This window comes from Lissotriton helveticus, chromosome 6 (assembly GCF_964261635.1).
Source record: "Lissotriton helveticus chromosome 6, aLisHel1.1, whole genome shotgun sequence".
NCBI classification, from domain to species: domain Eukaryota; kingdom Metazoa; phylum Chordata; class Amphibia; order Caudata; family Salamandridae; genus Lissotriton; species Lissotriton helveticus.
This window is the reverse complement of record NC_136067.1, coordinates 1,290,204,566-1,290,221,074: the sequence shown is the minus strand read 5'-3', so window position 1 is coordinate 1,290,221,074 and position 16,509 is coordinate 1,290,204,566. Positions and strand designations below refer to the sequence as shown.

Genomic DNA, 16,509 nt, shown 5'->3' with positions numbered 1-16,509 from the left:
GAACCACTTAATATCATCATGAGTATGGTTCATTTCAGTGTAATGCTGTACCAGTGGAGCCATAGCTTTTCTCGTACATATTGCTGATCTGTGTTCTGTGAGTCTGGTAACTAGGGTTCTTGAGGTTTCCCTCACATACCCTAAGTTACAGGGGCATATTAGTAAATAAATTACATCTTTAGATTTGCAATTAGAGAACACAGTGGGTTTGATTGTCTATCCACTAAATTGTATGCTAGATGACTCAAAAGCTAAAGGGCAGACCTTGCACATCGTACATTTGAAGTTTACTACAACCTCGTCAATGTTTTTTTTGGACAAGTTGATTTTGAGCTTTCAATCTATAAGACTATATGGTCTTTAAGGTTTTTATTCCTGCAATAGGTTACCTATCCTTTGGTTCTTTGTTGACATTTAGTATGTCCCAATTTGAATAGACAATGTGCCTTATTCTTTCATTGAGCATAGAATGACGAATTACAAAAACTAGATTAGGAGTATCTTTGTCAGTGGTTTTGGTCAACAACTGCTGGTGATCATGTAACCGGGCCCTCTTGTAGGAATCTTTTAATAGTTTTTTTGGATAACCTCTTGCTAAGAACTTTTCCTTCATGTCCACTGCTCTAAGGTCGAAATCATTAAGGCTGGTACAATTGCGACAAAGGCTAAAAATTCACCGAAGGGAATACTATTTTTTGGGCTGGGGGGTGGAAACTATCATAATGTAACAAGGTAGGTTTAAGATATGAGTCTACTGCCAATACTCCTGCTGCATGTTTAATGGTGATATCCAAAAAATCCACATGGTGTTCACTGCAGTTGGGTGTAAAATTAATATTGTCACACAAATTCATCCATGCTAGAAATTCCATCAGGGTCTCCATTTGGTCCATCCATGTGAAAAAAAATGTCATCTATAAACTGTGAGCAACTGGTTACTGACTTGAAAAAAGGGTACACTTTGTTATAGATGCATTTTTTCACAAACAGAGCCATGTAAATGTTGGCTACCGTGGGGCGCAAGATGCGCCCATACTCCCGCCTTTGGTTTGTTTATACAACTGTCCATTAAATTCAAACGTGTTTTCTTCATGGACTATTTTGAGATATTCTAGCAAGAACATACCGACACATTCAATGTACATGTATGTGATGAGCCAGTTCACTGCTTCTATAGCTCCTTGTATTGGTATGTTACTGTATAAAGCTTCAATGTCCAGTGTGACCAACAATTGTGATCCTGGATTGAAGCTGAGTCCTTCTACTAGATTGATATGTCTAGTATCTCGCACATGAGATGGTATTTGGGTTACATGCAGTTGAAGTATGGCATCAATATATTTTGAGAGTGGTTCCATGATGGAGCCTATAGTGGTCACAATTGGTCTGTATGGAGGATTGTTTTGGTGTATTTGGGGACTCCGTAAATACTGGCCATATTGGGATTTGTGAACCCACAGCCAACCACTTTGTAGTCCTATCTGAGATAGAATGACTCCCCAAGAGGACTGAAATGTGCTTTCACACAGGAAATCTGGAGAAACACAGTATAGGTTGGAGAAGGATCTACATTCTCAGGAGTGAAGCACCAATTGCCTTGTTTCCTTATTAAGCTGGAACATTGCAGGCCTTAAGAACAAGATCATCGACCCGGCATGGTGTAACTTTGTTGCCACATATGATTTCATTGCATTGCAGGAAACTTGTTCCACCACTTCCATTGAATTTGCTGGTTTTGCCTCTTATTCCTACCCCAAGACTCTTTCTTCACGAGAAAGAGCCAAGGGTGGTTTCTCTTTATGGGTACAACTGAATCTAAATGTTGACGTAACCGTGTTAGAAACAGGAAGTTCTGCCTTTCAAGCTTTGCTTATTTAGGGTGATCATTTCTTCTATTTTTGTCTAGTTAACATTTATAACGATGATTACATTATCTCTGAATGTGTTCACTACTCACATTTGCTTTCCTTTTACACTCACTTGAAGCCGCCGAGGGGGTGGTTATGCATCAACCAAATTTTCTTCTCTGTGGGGACTTTAATGCTAAGCTACCAGCTGATAATGAGAGCCAAGGAACTGAGGGTCTCTCAGATAGCCATGGTACGAACCTAGGTTATTATTTAGCTGCCCACAACGTTGAGGCCCTCTTCAATCTGTTCAAGGTAGATGGTTCCTCCCTGGCCACCTTTGGAGAGGGTGGACGGGCCTCAGTCATTGATTACTTTTTTGTAACAGGGATTTTTTTACCATGGCTGTCTCAGGGTTACATAATGGAGGCAAAGTGGGGGGACCACAATGGTTTAATTGCAGCTGGCCGTTTTCCTTTGCGTAAGACTAAAACTCCTGCTGTATCTATACCGGCCGCCAATCACTCTAATGATGGCTTTAGATTTGTTTAGTTCTTGAAGGATCCCATAACTGCTATGGGTTATCTTTTAAAGGAGTATCAGCAAGCATTTCAAGGTTGTCGGGGGATGTCCTTGGGACCAATCTACTACCTCACTATGATCATAGGAATCATTTGTCGAAACCCATCTGACATACCCAGGACTGTCCTTGCTGATTTGATAGTGATTGTCCAGGTGCCAATCGATGTCTAAGGAAGGTACCTTTCATAACACCTAGAGATTCTAGGAAAATCTGTGAGGCCAGGTCGTACATACCGCAGCACTCTAAAGTTCAGAAAGGAGGCCTTATACAAAGAGGATTGGGAATATTAAAACAATTTAGCATTGAGGAACTGTAGCAAAGTTTTCTGGGATACTGTCCGCAAGATCAGGCAAAGGGACGCTCCTACTTTGTAACATTTTGTGCATGTATTGGGTCAAGCATTTTAGCTCCTACTATTATCTAGCAGTAGAGAAGTGCCAGTGCACCTGTCGCAGTGAGAAACTGTGAGACTCACGTTTACTATCTTTTGAGTTACCAGAAGTAGCAGACGCTATAAGGCTGAGCTCAGGTGGTAAAGCCCCGGGGCCAGATGCAGTCCTTATGGACCTTATTAAATGTAACATCGATCTGTGGGGACCCTTGCTCAACAATGTGTTTAAGAACTCCCTATGTACTAAGATCCCAAGCTCTTATATGCTATTATATAATGCTCAATCATAGAGGGACTGTTAGTTCGAGGCAAAAGTTAATAAAGTGCAATAGACCATATTAAAACATTTAAAATATAATCAAACATCTGATAGCTAAAATGTCATGCCTTTTCCCTCACGTACAAAGTGAACAGCACATAGATATCTACTTACAATAAAAAGAATCTTCTGGGATGTATCCGTTTTAAAAATTCGAAGTGCTACTGAATGTGACCTGATTCGCAAATTTTGGCCGATGGGTTTAATCGATTTTTACCTTAGAATGGCATACGCTGGGCAAAAAAATAATACATGGGAGTCATTTTCTACTGCATTATGTGGGCACAGGGAACAAAAGGCCTCTCTGTCATCACTATTGTTACGTAGCCATTTAGCTATATTGCTGTAGGACCTCAAAGCGAAACTTCATGTACAGTGTTTTGGCCAGTTGTTCGAAAAAGAGGAGTGGTTTTGCTAATAGAAACTGGAATGTTAGCTTTACTATTTCAGAACAATGGTGGATACTGTTTTGTATGTATGCCCAGTATGTATTTTTCCAAAGCTTTTTTGAAAGTGGTGTTAATGTGCTGGCTGGGTGCATCCCAAAAGTAGTTAAGACTTAGTTTGCAAAACCATGTTTGCACGTGTCTGACCCATTGAAGTGTTCTATGGTGATCAAGTCTCAGAATCTCGATTAGCCCCTCTTTATTTTTTAAGTTCTTCTGTGGTCCATAAACAGACCTAGAATAACAGAGGTCTCAGTGTGACTTGTTGGTTTATGCATTTTATGTTGAGGTTTCTGGATGACCGGAATCATGGGTATGCGTACAGGCAAATGTAGTAGCCTCCTTAAGAACCTTTTTTTCTCCCCTGTGAGCATGTTTTGCCTAATGGCTCCTCAGAGCTCTGTGCAATAGAGAGTTGCGGATTGTTCACTGTACTTGTAAACCTCCAGAACCGGAGACACTGCCTTGGATACACTTTTCTGATGTTTTTCCCAGTATTTGCATGAAATTTTGGAGCAGAGTAGCCTTGCATTTGTGTAAGTGTGGATTCCATGTCAATTTTGGGTCTAATGTGATACCACGGTTGTTAATATTTGACACATATTCTAGATTTTGTTTTTAAACTGTGATATTTTTCCTAAGTTTTATGCGGTTTTATTGCCATGTATTTGGCTTTGTTGGAGTTTATTTCGAGGCATTTTAAAACACAATATTCACTGAAGGAGTCCAATAGGTTTTGTAATCCCTTCGGAGTTTGTGATAACAAAATTGTATCATCTGCAAATAGTAGAGCTGGTACTGGCACCCCTCCTAGCTCTGGCGAATCATATTTGCACCCTTGGAGATGATTTACCACATTATTTACATATAATGAGAAAGAGTGGGTGCCAGTGCCAGTGCCCATCCCGCCTTACTCGTCTTCTTACAGGGATCGCCTTTCAAAGTTCGTCCCTGGATCCCCATCTGAAATTTGCATAATTGTCTTCATGGAGCCTGACTATCTGTGCCAGAAGATCTTCAGGGACTCCCTGGATTTCAAGAGAATTCCAAAGGAAGTCCCTAGGGATATGATCGAAGGAAGCCTTCAAATCTATGAATGCTACGTACAGATATCCTCCCATTAAATTTGGGTATTTCCAGCCTATGTATAAAAGTCTAAAGCCCTGATTTATTGTCCTCATTCTCACCCTAAACCCAGCTTGAAACTGTGATAGAATGTTTTCTTCTATCCAGTCATTGAGCTTGGATAGAATCTGTTTTGCATATATCTTTTGGAAGGTATCTTTTAAACGTATAGGCCTGTAATTGGCAGGATCTTGTTGATTACCCTTTTTAAAAACTGTGATTATTTCAGCACCTTACAGTACAGCACTGCTGACGTGCAGGCATATCATAAGAAGTCTAAGGCTAGCTTTGTAGGCTCATTTTAAATCTGTTTGTCCTAGTCACCCAGGTTACGAGTTAACTCGTCCCCCTGCATACCCAGATATTACCAAGAGCTAAATCGCTCCCCACAAAAGGAGAAAGGAGGACGCTGAGGATGCGTCATGCAAAGTTACTCCAATAGCCATTGCTAAGCTGCTAAAAGCACGTGCTATCAGGGTTTGTAAGAGCGTTGACAATTTATCAGGGTTTGTTATAGTATCATGTTTTGATGGTTATCACTGAGCCAATTGCAACTGTAGCACAATATCGCTGTAACTGCACTAGGCATACCTATACCGTAAACCCTGGATAGATCTGGAAGCTTCCACGATGGTCATGTGAGATTTCAAAATCTCTGTGGCTCTCTTGGAAAAGAGAATGTTTAAAACCCACAGACTTGGTACTATGCTCGTTCAGTGGTGGCTCCTCGCTAATGTGGAGGAGCGTCGCCCCACTGCTTGTTGAGCAGAGGGAGCAGGAGTGGTTTGCACTCCCTCCCAGAGAGAGTGCGCATGACGGCTTGGCCAAACAGGCCACTCAGACTGATCACGACGCTACTCCTGCAGGGTTGTGATTGGCTGGGAGAGTCCGGGAGCCTGGGTGCTTTCGGTAGAAGAGAGCGAGGACGGAGGAGAGACGTGTGGCAGCAACAAAGTAAAGATTATTTTTAATTTTCTTTCGATGCCTGCACCCCCCCCCCCCCCCCCCTGCCTCACCACCCCTGTACAGAGGCAGCTGCCACTGTGGTCTTTGCAGGAAATCGGTGCACCTCGAGGATATCAGATCCAGAGAAGCTCTTACCTGCAGTGGAATCCAAAGGTCATTTGCCTGGTCTCATTGCGGCAGCATCACCCAGTCTGGCACCATCATCTGGTTGTCACATGTGTCTTCACCTGAAAGAAACAAAATAAAGTAGGTTAGGCTTCAGCGGAATGCACGTGTGGGCACATCAAACGGAACACTACTAGCCAACTAACTAGTATCTAGAAACTAAATCTACCGAGATTTCTGCTAGAGTTTAGTGACATTGTAATTCGCGGCCAGAAAACAACCGTTAACATTAACACAAATAATGACAAATAAGCATTTCCTAATATTTCAATACAAAATGCACCAAAATCTCCTATTTGTTTAATTACGTATTTATTTAATTAGTTAACCAATTAATTTTCTTAATCAATTAAAATCATTAACAATATATACATTTTGAATACTTCCCACCCCCACAAATACAACCCTGAACAACAGGCAATGTAAAATGAAAACAATATACACATTAATAGTTTATGATATACAAAATACATGCATACATAACGCTAGCAATGGAGGTGTGAAAGGTAGAGCAAGAAGGACAAATAATCAGATGGTGTGGTACCCTAACAATCCGAAGTCCTAAACACAGATCTCTGCGTGGAAGGCGGGATGCTGAATGTGCTCCAGCTAAAATGTCTCTTGTCCTCAGTGGAGAGGGTAACCGATACCCCGCCACCTCCTGGAGTAGCCTTGAGAGCCATTATCAACCACCTCCGGAATTTTAGAGATGAAGTTCTCAGGCGACCAGAAAAAGGGCATAATAATGTATCAGTATTACCACTCCCTCATTAATGATGGCAGTTCAAAAGCAAAGGAGAAGCACTGATGGAATGAAGGTGATGCTCAGAGAAAGAAAAACGAAATACCTAAAGCCTAAGAGTGATGGTGGAGGAGAAATCCTCGCCCTTCCCATCACCTGAAAACACATGGAAATGTCTGGAAGACTGGCAGAAGGGCAACCCTGAGAAATGGTAGAGTGTTCATGAATCTGAAGGAATAAGAAGGAAGCAACCGTCGGCAGCAGACATGTCTTGAGCACAGATGATGAAGACTTCATAGGACACAAAGGCTTGGAGTCTAGATGCCCCAGAGGTCCTGACTTCTGTACATACCGCCAAAAGCATACACGGACATTTGTAAAATCAGCAGAACAATTGATAAATGCGTCTGCAGGTAAGAGCAGGCGAATGTATACATTTAGCAGAGTGGAAACGTCGTCGAGACTTTTGCAAACAGACTAAGTCCATTACAATAACTGGAGGTTTTTGCAGTAGAATTTAATACACAACTTAAATCCAACTCTATTAATTTTTTTCTGGTCATTTGCGTTTCTGTACATACTTCTGTCACAACGCTTGTTGCATGTTAGTGTGTAATCAATGGAGGCACTTTTTTCAGTATTGTATGTGATTTAGACACTTTATGACCATTGTAAATGTTACAAAAATCTACGTAGAGATAGTAAATATTTCTGTCCTGAGTAAATGGGCTAATGACCTGTACTAGCAGAATTGTGCAAATGAGTTTGCCTCAAACATAGTATTAGGTTTTGGCAAGAGCCCGCAGTGAACCACTATTCTGCATGTACACAGGGCTGCATAGCAGTTTACATATTACACAATTCACACCTTTCCCTTCCAAGTTTAGACTACTTCTTTCTGCTCCATAAATATTTTAGTACGTTTAAATCGAGCCAGCTTCTGAGTATTTTTGGGGCCCTGGCTTAAACATATTGTGGGGACCCCTGTTCAGAAAACTTAAATTGATTATCCATGTTCAACGAATTCACTCCCTATGATGTCAAACAATAATGAACAATACATTATATTTAACATGAAGCTTCCAGGGGGCGCACATAATACACATTTGACTGCTACTGGGGTGACTCGTGGGGGTGAAATACACTATTTCACCCACGCTGTGTCTCCCTCACTTTCAGGCCCAAGAGGATTAAATGAACTCAACACATAGCGGCTAGAGCGAAACAACCTGGACAGGTAGACTCGAAATACACTTGGTAGTGAAAAACACTATAGAAGGTAAATGAGAGGTACTAATTTAGAAGAGAAAGCCGACGCATGTACGATGCGGTATATGACACGACAACGTCGCAGTTCATATATATATCCCCACCTGTTTATACCTCCCCTTCTCTTTTTGTTTAGAATCTCACCTCTGGATACGCATTATAGGGCGAGCAGAGAATATAGACCACAGACACTTTTTATTAATAGAGATCCAAGATGATGTACGTCTGCTCATATACATATATGCATGGCTGTAATCTGTATAAGCCTTGTTAAACCATATCGAAAATGGAAAACCCCAATAAAAAAATGTAAACAAAAAAACCCAATACATTACATTTAAAAAATGGTAAGAGAAAGAAGAACCACCATACATCCCCCATCGTGTTCTTCGGAGTATACAGCCTCTTTTGTCCTGTGTTTTCCTGTTTTCGTCACCTTTTCTCCAATTACCTTTCTATCTTATTCTTGGGTATTGCTCACCACAAAGGTCTCTTGTGGGCAAGTGCAGGTTCCTCTATGATCAGCTTCAAGGTCCCTGAATATTAGGTACCTAATACATGTAGTTAGTAAAGAAGTGTAAAACTGCAGCCACCCACAGCACAGGGTGAAACGCAATTTGATTGTAAACAAAGCATCAGTTTTATTATTCAGTCAAATAAAAGGGGTGTCCAGACAATGAAAGGAAAGTGCAAACATTAATGGAGTAGCAGATTCAGTTTACCTTTGATGACCTCGAAGAGAATGTTTGGAAAATTGTGTGAATGTTATTGGTTAGATCCTATCATGGGAGTAAGGACACTGACATGCCATACAGTTTTCAGGAGAACTCCTGAGAAACCTGTACTCCTAAAAGGCTGAGGGGCTTCTTCATAAAAGCCTCAATTTGATAACACAGGAACGTGATACACATTGACAGTACTGTTAGCAGGTAATCTGGTGCTCTCCTCATAAATATGACGCATGCATAGTCCAAAATTACAAAGGTCAATATAGGATATGTGCATCAAGCAGAATTTGGCAAAAAGAATTGCCTGTATGTGAAAGTGGTATCCAAAAAACATCCTTTTACTGACACTGTCCTACAAGTCGTTATTTTCATTGTTGATAGCAATCTTCTGCATGTTGCCAGTGAATAGTGAGGGTCATGGTTTGAGTGCTGGAATTTTGATTTGATCCCAAGATGAACCGTATAAGTAACACTTGTCCTAACATCAGTATGTGTCTTGTAAGTGACTATACTGTACTTTACTTGTGGGCACATTAGATATTTACAACTGGAGATAGTTTCAAATGCCTCTTTTTTAAAAGGTTGTCACTTACATATGTAGTGAAACTCTAATACCCACAATCAAACTATAACCTGGCCCTCATTAAAACGTTCAAATCTCGATCCGCACCCCTCTAAAGTTCCAATGTTGGCCTCTGGGCATTGGTAGATATTATAGTGAACAACATTATTATTGCAACTTGTGTTTTCCAAGTTGGAATCCATCTTCTCTGGCTGTCCAAATAACGTGATATAGGTCCCATCCACGCCCCGTAGCCATGGAGGCTGATTCTTTATTAATTCACTACTGCCTGGGTGTAAATTGGAGTGCATGGAGTGGGATGGTTCCATGGACATAACAGGGAGTGGTGAGTCACCTCCTTCCAAGAAAAGTTGGGATTTGGAGGCCTTGTTGGATGTTTCAAGTACTCTTGCAGGCCCCTGAAAAGCCCCAAGCACTCACAGAAATAGAGCCTGACTGGGGGTACTGGAAGGCTGGTTAGGGGACTAGATATTTATGAAGACCCACAAGGGGGATCTCTCCAGACAAGTCTCTTCATCATCTAAAAGGCCGAACTGATTGATCTCTAGGATGTCCACAACATTAAATATGTGTATGCAGATGACACCCAGATCTACATCAAGAGGGATCTTGACATGAAATGGCAGCCTGACTGAGAGAGGCCATGTCTGCGTAGTGAAAGACCCAGCTGTGTTTCAATTGCATACAGCCAGGTTCTGAAACTGGGATGGTGCAGTGAGCTAAAAAACGGTGTTGGATCTAGCCCTGATCTCTTGACAGGGTGAGAGTATTCTGCTTAATTCAGAGACTCTGTCCCTCACCACCCCTTGTTGTAAATCGTGTTTCAATTGCAGAGCACAGATATGCTCCTGCGCTCAAGGCATGTTCAATCCTCCTATACTCATTGCCTGACTCGATATGAAAACTCCGATTTCATAGAGGATTCTAGACTTCCACACTGACCACGGGATCGACCAGCCACTATCTGTTACTAGATATGGTTTAGAGCGGAAATTTAGAAATGCTCTGAGGCCCTGCAATGTCTCTCTCATGAAACATACATGCAGATTCCAAAGAGGCATTATCTTGCTGGTGTCATCCAAAGATCCAGTTGGCAGAAAACACTTGCGTTTAAACCAAAGAGAGGGGCTCAATGTAACCCAAAGGGAAATAGAGCTCCAATATACCGTTAAGTTAAAAAAGTTTTTTTCCCCTTTGGGAGATCAAATGATCTCAAATTCAGACAGACACCTCATTCAGTCAAATACTCACACTCAATAGGGAACTTATCAACTATTTGTTTGGGAAATGCTCAACAAGAGAAAAAACTTAATTTGTAAAAATATACACCTTTATTTCAATAAAAATACATGAATCCATATACAGTATCAAATAAAACCTAACACAATACATTTAAAATCACCTAAAGTGAAGTGGGAGAAGTATGAAACAAGACAATGCACTTTGTCTTTGGTATATGTTAATTTGGACACTCTGTTGACAACCTGGGGGAGAAATATTTACCTTATACCCAATTCTTAGTTGACAACTCCAAATTTAACCCTTGTGCAATGCGTCGACGCGTTTCGGAAGCTTGTGGTGATTTTAGCCTCCTTCCTCAGGACAGTGTGTATAATTTTCTCCACAGTCAGTATTTCACCTAATGCACATAAAACATTATTTTAAGTAAACTGTTTGATGTTAGACTTTTGCATGCTGTCTAAAAAAAAATATATATATATGTGTAAACAGAAACACCAGTCTTTTTTATGCCCTTTTCTCTAGATTGTTTACATAATGAATAACTTTCATTCGTTCACGGTATTGCGGTTCAACTCTTGTTATTTTTCCTTTTATCGGTTTATAACATTTCAACAGCATGATAGTAAGCCTTGCATGTTCTTTAAACAATAACAATTGTGCAACAGCCTGGAAAGCATTCTATTTCCCATATTCCCTTCCAGACAAAACGCCAAAGATCAAAGAAAATTCACAAAATAACAGATCGACAGGACCACATGTATCAGTGTTTTTTCGTATTGTACAGAGCATTTACCCAGAATAATTCGAAAATAATTCGAAAATAATTTAAACAATAGTCTCACTATCCAACTTTCACACGGTACTTTGACCACACCATCCAAACACCATATCTACACTTTTGCACCTAACTCACCTATGCAAATGCATCTGGGTGGTTAAAAATTGATCCGGACTTCATCTTGTTTGGGGTCGTTTTTTGGTAAATTCAGATCTCCCGCTTTCCTGTTGGATATGGATAGGTACAGCACATTAGTGTACACTCCTTCGTGATAGTTAACCTTATCACTCTAGCACCCTAATTTCAAAGTTGGGCTGTTTACCTGTTTGACTTCGACAATTGGTTTATGACGGAGCCTTTCGCTTGAAACGGGATGTGTTTCAGTACTGGATTTCAGTGTCCTCGTTCTGCTCCTATTTAAAAGAGTATTTCTTTTTAATACCTGATCTTAATGCAGGTTATCTCAGGGTTTTTTTCCCCCCCTTTTTTTCCCACAACTTGTGTCAAGAATAATTACCTTAAGGTTCTTGTCTTATATTTTAACCTTGGTCATCCCATATATTCTATGTCCGCCAATATGTTTTCTCCTCCCTGTTCTGAGAAAGGAGTAACTAGTTCAATGTTTAATACTCATATTGGCAAATGATCTATTTCAGATTAACTATAGGGCTCACCTGTTGGAGGAGACCTTTGTTATATGGTAATTTCGTTGCACCCGGGTATCTAACGCTCGTGGCTGCATGTTAAAATAATACAAGAAGAACATACTTTCTTTAATTATTATTTCGTATATCTGAGTTCCACCGATTTTAACCTAAAGTGATTTATACATCCAATTTCAACATTTGTTTCATTGCGGTTATTTTAACTCTTTTCAGTAGCCCCACACTTAATGTCTTTAAACAACAGCAATTCTGTTTCACAACATCCCCGATTACATATAGTAAATTTTACTCTCTGTACCCTCATGTTGGAGATTTGGAGCTTCCTAACTTCCTAACTCGGTGTATCTACCATACAGCTCGATTACAAACATACCTTGTTTGGTTCCCAGGCAGATATTCCCGGCGTGCTTCTCATGCGTCTAAACGATCGCCATTAAAGTTTGGTAAACGATCTCATTCGTCCCTTAGTGAAATGAAACTCACTCTTCTAAGTCCCTACTCTAACTAACATCTAAGCCTGCTCTATACCTCGTCTTTACTTGTGTTGTATAAAACATTATTGTTTCACAAACAGGACCCAAACAGATGTTAACATTTTTTTTAACTTTGTTTTTACGTGTAGCTACATGGACGCTATTTATACTAACACTATTGCTACCAGCAAGTATGTATATTGTCCGAGATCATTCTGTCTTCTATTACTCATATATCTTCACCCCATCCAATTCCATACAGAGAACTTTTCAATATTCATTAGTACAATAATCAATTGGGAAAGGATCACTTGTCCTGCACAACCTTAGGTATTTTGCAGGAGCGAGGGGTGTGTCCCAAATTAAAAGACCCTCATGCACGTGATGGGTATGTTGGTATTGTAGCGGTGTATCTTGGTTCTCCGCTTTTTAATCACGTGTGTGCATAATCATCAGGTCGATCAGGTTATGCAACCTCCACCAGGAGGTATTGACCCAAGGTTGAAACAGAAGTGAGCCAGTGATGAGGAATCGTTAAAAAGACCCGGAAAACCAGGAAGTAGATTTAATGAGTTTGGGTTCGGGTCTGGTAAACTCTGGTCTTGTGCATCTTAAGGTACTTATTATGAGCAGTTGATGCACTCAGAGTATAGATAAAAAGGAATTTAGTGAAAGGAAGGGGAGTTAAAAATTGGTCGACATGTTTCTGCCTCTTATTCCTTGATAGGACTTATAAGCTTTCATCAGGACCGTTATGTGAATAACGTGAAGGTAATGGGGTGTGGTCGCGGTGCTCTAAATAAAGTGATAAGAAAAAGGTATATTAACCTGTCTCTTGTTTCGAATGAGGTCACAATGTGCCTGTAAAGAAAGAAAATAAACACAATCGTCTTTCAACACACAAGGGAGGGGGTACAAGGGGATGCACACCAAGCAGAAAACTGCTTATCAAATCTATCAGTTGATAGACTTTTATAACAACTAGAAAATGGCAATACTTCATTGGCGGCTGCTATCAATGGCAATGTCAACTCTCTCTTCACTCAGGCAGAGGGTAATAGCATGCTCAGAGGTAGATATTGCATGCAAGTAGTCTCAGCGTTTATACACCTGTAGAGTGTATTGTGAAAACTATTGTGGTTTTCAATCCCGTGTCGTTCTAGAATCCTACTTTCTATGTCATTGTGAGGTATTCAACACATATAGCTTTTATTTTAACCAATCACACGAAGAAAATCCATGCGCAATATCGTGCCTATACACACGTGTACTTTATGAACGTGCCCCTAATAGACACCATGCTTTTCTCCACGTAATTGTATATTACCTCGCGCATATATATAATGCGCTCCAATCGGGTGAAAAGGCTTTCAGGAGGACTAAACAAGAGAGGGAAATTATTGTTAGAGGGCAGTTCAATACAATACTGGCGGTTGTTGGACTGTTCGGTCTCCAGTCGCGCTACCTATTGTGTCCTATCCTGGCGTCCTCTGTGGATGCGCTGCCTTCTTTGACCCGGAAATGGAGACTGCTGTCTCCGGGTCAGTAAAACCATAAGCAATGATTCTGATTGGTTCTGTTGCGTATCGCCATGACAACCTTTGATGACGGTCACGCTATTATCGGCATAGTTTTTATTAGTTGTGATATGCTTGGGAGCCGTATAAAATATCAAGTAAGCCCAATTATTGGGAGTAATCAACAAAGGGTGAAAGAGTGAGAAGCGTGGTGGACAAGAATTTGCCGTTGTCATTGTGGAAAATAAAGGCTTATTGTTTTTCGGTGATTGTCAATGTTCATTATTTTTTCTTTATTTTTTCACGGCGAAAGCCAGTGTTCATGTGTGTTTCAAAGAGGAACACAAACTCAATGAGGTAATGTTATTGTTGGTTGGTGATCCATTGAGCTCACATGACGTTTCCATTTGTGGGATAGTAAGTTATCCAAGTGTTTTGTTTTGGGTCACAAGTTTGTCATATCATTTCTACAAGGACAGTGTCCAGTGTTAATGCTTTGAGATAGGGTTTATTTTCTATTCAAACTGAGCCAGGGGATATTGTCATTTAACCCCCCACGGTCGGTTCCCAGTCTGTGTACCCACCTCTGCTCTTTCTCAAACAGGATTTTTTCGGCATTCCTGTCTTTATTAGGTAAAGTTTCTAGGATGACCCAGTTGAGATCTTGAATTGTGTGGCCCTTTTCTAGATAATGATTGGCCATTTTCGTGGTGCTCTTTTTACATTTCACGTTACTTTTGTGTTCGCAAAGTCTTTGTTTTGCTTTTCTACATGTCATGCCGATATATCTAAGGTTACAAGGGCAAGTAATCATGTACATCACGTGGCTGGTATTACAGTTGGTGTGATGGCGTATGGTCCATTTGAACTCCGGTAGTAATTGGAGTTCTTTGGTGGGTCTTGTGAGGCTACAAACAGAGCATGAACCACATGGATAGTGTCCTGTTACTTGGGGATTCCCCCATGGATCGGTTGGTCCTCTTGTTAACCTCGGTGGTGGTCTGGTATGGACTAAGATGTCTTTTAAGTTCCGGCTTCTTTTGTTTGCGAACCTCGGCTTCGGCCATGACAGATTTCCTGATGTCAAGATGCGCCAGTTCTTGTTGATAATTTTCTTGACGTTATTGGTCACTGGGCTGTATGTGGTTACGCAAGTGGTGACTTCCTCAGAGGGTGATTTTGATGTGGTCTCAAGAAGCGCCTCCCTGTTCTGATTCCTTGCGCGTATTTTACATTTATTTATCACCTTCTGTGGGTAATCTCGGGCTTCTAGTTTTTTGCACAGGTCGTCAGCTTGTGACTTGTACTCAGTGATGCTGCTGCAGTTGCGTTTCAGCCTCAGAAATTGGCTGTATGGCAAGTTCTCCTTCAGAGGGCGAGGATGGAAGCTCTTGAAAGAGAGTAGGCTATTCTTAGCAGTTGTTTTGAAGAACGTACGGGTCTGGAGAGTTCCGGCCGCTGCATAAATTGTTACGTCTAGAAAGTCTATGCTTTCCCAGTTCGTACAATATGTAAATTTCAGACAATCGTCTCTCTGGTTGAGCCAGTTGTGGAACTCAATTAGGCTGTTTTCATCCCCTTGCCAGATGACGAAAATGTCATCTATATACCGTTTCCAGAACAGTATATGGCGACGGTAAGGGTTGTGTCCTCCTTCAGGATGTGCAGGTCCTCAAAGGTGCTGACATAGAGGCCTGCCACACTCGGGGCAAAGGTACTGCCCATTGACGTCCCGTGGCACTGTAGGTATAGGGTATCTTTGTATTGGAAAAAGTTCTCCATGAGTGCCCGCCGGCAACATTCAAGTACAAAATGTCTGGGAGTCTTGTAATTCCAGGTCGAGTTGAAAAGTATACTTTCCAGAGTATCCATAGTTTTTCCCTGTGGAAGGCTCGTATATAAGCTCTCGACGTCGAATCCGACCAGAAGCATGGTGTTGGGAGAGTATTCGATGCCTTATAACTTGTTGAGTAGATCTCTTGTGTCTCGTAAGTACGTCGGGGTCTTTTGGACCAAAGGTCTAAGATATTGGTCTGCAAACTGCGACAAGGGTTCTAAAAGGGAACCTATGCCCGACACAATCGGTCGGCCGGGTGGTGGTATCCGTCCTTTGTGTGTTTTGGGTAACGAATAGAAGTAGGGGGTGCGGGGTGTAGTTGTCCCTAGATATTCCCCTTCTTTTTTTGAGATCCAATTGTTGGTCTCTCCCTCTTCTGTCATCATCGTGATTGTTCTCTGTAATCTCGGTGTTGGATCTATAGTCAGGACTAGAATTTGTCATTTGCGAGGAGGTCCATGCATTGTTGGTCATACCCTTCGGCTGTAAGGAGAACCACTCCTCCGCCTTTATCGGCCGGTTCATTAGTAAGCATCAAGTATTCTCTATTTAAACCACAATTCTCATCCAGTCTTCCTTCGTATTAAGACCTTTATTAACTGTGTCCAGAGTGGAAATATACCATTGTTCTCGGTTCCTGCGTTTTGTTTCCACATTACCACCCCTTGACATGCATACGAGCCTACATAGTGATCCCACGGCTCTGCAAAGAGAACCACAACACTAGTAAACGTATAATGCTTAGTTCTTGGGGCGGTGTGAAAGGTTTGGGGCTTTGTAACATTGTTTGCCGGGAAACATCCTTTACAACGAAACTTTTACAATGCAGTGCT

At 41.1% G+C, this 16,509-nt stretch overlaps 1 long non-coding RNA gene across 1 annotated transcript; it reads right to left on the bottom strand.

Moving 5' to 3' along the window:
* Positions 1-10,674: 10,674 nt before the first annotated feature.
* LOC144761713 (uncharacterized) lies at positions 10,675-11,557 on the bottom strand. Its single transcript, XR_013595864.1, has 3 exons — positions 11,507-11,557; positions 11,320-11,408; positions 10,675-10,803 (listed from the first exon to the last, which is right to left on the bottom strand). It is a non-coding gene; the product is annotated as an uncharacterized LOC144761713 (long non-coding RNA).
* Positions 11,558-16,509: the final 4,952 nt, after the last annotated feature.